The following is a 4,263-nucleotide window of genomic DNA, read 5'->3' on the forward strand; positions in this document are numbered from 1 at the left end:
CACACAATTATTCACATAAAGCGTTCCCTATACATTGCAGTATAGAGATAGATGTAAATTCTCAAAATTGACATATTTCAACTAAACAAATCATTTATCTTACCGTTATCTTCTCATTACCTGACTCTGGTGCCGTTTCCCTGTGTACGCAGCACAGTTCTATGCTGTCAACTCTGGTTCCAGGGTTTCCAGACTATTCACTATTTCTTTTTTCTCCTTCAGTTCCTGCTCTATATCAATCTTTCATATTCAACTTCCATTCATTTTTCTTCCTCCATCTCAAATTTAGTTTCCATCTTTTCCATTACCTTCCCTTTCCTGGGCACCATCTCTCTTCTCCTCGAGCATCATCTCCACCCATCTCTCAGGTCTACCTTTCCTCTCCTCGTGCACCATCTCCCCTCCCCCTTCCATGGGCACCAGCTCTTCCATGGTCCACCATTTCTCCCCTCTCCTCCATCCATGATCATCATCACCTTCTTTAATTTTCCACTTTCTATTTCCAGCATCTCTCAAAAATACCCCATCCACATCTCTCATTCTTTCTTCTGGCACTTCTTAACTTTCACATCCCCCCCATCTTGTCTGTATTCTCACTCTTCTACCTGGTCCTCTTGGCCTTACAATTTTGCCTTTAGCGCTGTAGTGCTGAAGGAATGTTATTTATTTATTTAGATTTATATCCTGTCCTCCCCAAAGAGCTCAGAACAGGTTACAGTTTACATTCAGTGTAATAATATAGGATTTACATAGTGTGTTGCAATATAACTTCATACATGATTACCTACTAATGCTGGTGAAGGGTTGAGGGAGTAACTACAGGCACCCACCTAAAGCTCCCCCCTCCCTTCGTAGCATCCAATTCCATGTCTCTTCTCTTCACCACTCCACTCCCCACATCTGTCAGGCACCTGCCCCCCCCCCAATGCATCATCATTCTCATATAAATAAATTATTATTATTATATCTTGATTCTCTTCCTTCTTTCCCCCAGCAGTTCTTTAGCCTCCCAGTGCCTTCTTGTTGGCATTGGTGCTTGAAGCAGGGAACCGCCAGCCACTCCAGGGGCTTATTCTCTGGCACATCCCGCCTACATAGAAACAGAAAGTTACATCAGAGGAGGCAGGAGGTGCTAAAGGGCCTCTAGATCCAGTCAGAGGTGCCCTGCTTCAATCGCCTGCCAGGGAGGTTGGAAGACCACCTAGAAAGAGGAGGAAGGGAATCATGATCCAGCTGGCAGCGCCCTGCTTCAATCGCCTGTGCCACCAGGGGGAGGTGCTGGGGGTTGGAAAACCACCTAGAGCAGGGGTGCCCACACTTTTTGGGCTTGCGAGCTACTTTTAAAATGACCAAGTCAAAATGATCTACCTACAATAAAATTTTAAAAAACATCAGGCCGCCAGGTGGTATAAATTAATTTCCGAATTTGTGAATAAGAAACCCAAAAACGCGCTTAGAGACATTTGGAGCATTGAGATTAAGCAATATATTTCTGCATCTCGATGGCCACGCATTTGGTCTTGGAGAATAAAGTGTACAACGTCAGCATCTATGAGACAAACTTGGTTTTTTCTGTTACATCGTTCTTATTAGACCCCAGTTAAATGGAATAAGTTAGATAATTCTAGGTCTAAATGATGCTGGCACTGTCATCTAGACATAGGTACTTTGGATCATTTACTGTTTTATTGTCCTATGATTTTGAGCTTTTGGAAGTCGATTTGGGGACATATTAATAATATTTTAGATTCTGAGTTTCCTTTAACTTATGAAGTAGTGATTTGTGGGACTATATTGTATGTTAAAGATCACTTAGGCATAAGAAGTGGATTTCCCCAAGCCATCTCAAGAATGGCCTGTGGATTTCTCTTTTAGGAAATTATCCAAGCCTTTTTTTTTTAACTGCTCCGTGTGCAGTGTATGGCTTTATAATCGCATTTGATTTTTCATATCGGTTCCTAGCAATGAGGCTGTGAAATATTGTAAAAATATCCGATTAGTAATGGCTTACTAGCCATTGCTTACGCCCGCAGGGGTGTCCAATGTCGGTCCTCGAGGGCTGCAATCTAGTCGGGTTTTCAGGATTTCCCCAATGAATATGCATGAGATCTATTTGCATGCACTGCTTTTCATTGTATGCTAATAGATCTCATGCATATTCATTGGGGAAATCCTGAAAACCCGACTGGATTGCGGCCCTTGATGACCGACATTGGACACCCCTGCCTTAGATAAATATAGGAGGTGATTGTTTTTAATTATGACAGGTACAGCTATACAATTGATTATGCGAAACTGGAAAAATTGGGACCGTCTAAATTTCACATTCTGGTGGGCAAATTTATGTTTAATTTATAAATATGAGAAAATGAAAGCTGATTTGTCAGGGAATATAAAAATTTTTAAATTAATATGAGGCCCATTGATGTCGTTTGTAGAATTATTATAGTTTTGAATTTGTTGATATATCAAATGCACATCCAGGGGGAGGGGAGGGGGTTGATTTTTCTTTGAACTTAATTTTTGAATTTTTTTTATTGATTGATGGGGTGGGTTGGATTGGTTTGGGTTTTGAATAATTAAATATTTATATAGGTGCTTACTATTTCCTTATAAAGATGAAAAATATGCTATTTGCACTTTTTGAAGGATATGAATATATTTCATTAATAACTATATAATAATTTTTGATGGGAAAAATGTGTTGATCTATTTATATATTGTAAGGATTTTAAGTGATGTATAAAGTGTAAAATGAATTTTTCTTGTATTCACTTAATGAAAGTGTTAAAAATGAATAAAGATATTTAAAAAAAAATTTTTTTTAAACAAAGCACACTGTACACATACAAAATGTTAATTATCATTCCTATTCCGGGGTTTTTTCAAAAAGGTCAAGACAGATGACTCTATGCACCTCAGTAACAACCATACAAAAATAGACAAATATACCCCCCTCCCTTTTTACTAAACCACGATAGCAGTTTTTAGTGCAGGGAGCTGCGCTGAATGCCCAGGGCTGCTCTCGACGCTCATAGGCTCCCTGTGCTAAAAAACAGTATTGTGGTTTAGTAAAAGGGGACCATAGTATAAAATATAGACAGCAGATATAAATTCAGACACATTTTGATCACTAAATTTAAAATAAAATCATTTTTCCTACCTTTGTTGTCTGGAGATTTCAAAATCTCTGGTTGCACTTTCTTCTTCTTCTTCTGACTGTGCATCCAATCTTTCTTCCCTTCTTTCAGCCTTTATGCTTCTTCTCCTCCAGACCTCATTCCCTCCCCCAACTTTTTCTTCCTTTCTCCCTGCCTCCCTTTCTTTTTTTTCTCTCTTCATGCCCCTTTTCTTTTTTTCTGTTTTTTTTTCTTTCCTTTTGTTTCCCTGCCTGCCCCCTTTCTTTCTTTCTCCCTGTCCTCCCCCAAGCCACTGTTGCTACCATCGGGGAACAGGCCCCCAAGCTGCCGCCACAAGCTCTCCCTGTACTGGCACAAAAATGCTTAGAGGGAGAAAGCTGCGTTAACTTGTGTCAACATTTTTAACATACGTTAAACATTTAACACATTAATTGTGTTATTAACATGTTCAGCCCTAATGTATATATTTATATAATTGATTCAATCAGCAAATGGCACCAAATTTGGGCACAAAAACTAAAATGCGCAAAGCCCTATTCTATAAACAGCACTCAAAGTTGGGTGCTGTTTATAGAATAGTGCTTGGATCCATGCCCAATTTTGGGTGCAAGGATTTACACCAACTGAACCCTAGTGTAAATTCACGTGCCTAAATTAGGCATGGATCCCCTGAATTCTATAACACTGCTTGCAAATCCTAGAAACATCCTTGATCTGCCCATGCTCTTCGCATGGCCATGCCCCTTTTGGATAGCATCTATCAAGATGTGCATGTAAATTCCAATTATTGCCAATGATTTTTAGCACCCATTATTACTAATTGTCTCGTTAAGCAATTAAATTGCACACACAATTTGGCCCAAATGTGCACACTATATCTAGAATTAGGGGGAATATGTACCTACATCAGATCTTGGCCTCATCTACATCCTGGAACTGCCCACATATAATTTACTTGAAAGTAGGCACTTTCTATGCATCTACATTTTACATGAGTATTCAGCCACAACAATTTAAAACAGCCCTATTCTGCATATAATGCATGCTTTACACATGAAAGCTTTTCAAAATTACCCCATGACAGTTATAAACCAAAGTCTTGAGCACATAAATCACTGCACAC

The sequence above is a fragment of the Geotrypetes seraphini genome, chromosome 8 (genome assembly GCF_902459505.1).
Source record: "Geotrypetes seraphini chromosome 8, aGeoSer1.1, whole genome shotgun sequence".
NCBI lineage: Eukaryota > Metazoa > Chordata > Amphibia > Gymnophiona > Dermophiidae > Geotrypetes > Geotrypetes seraphini.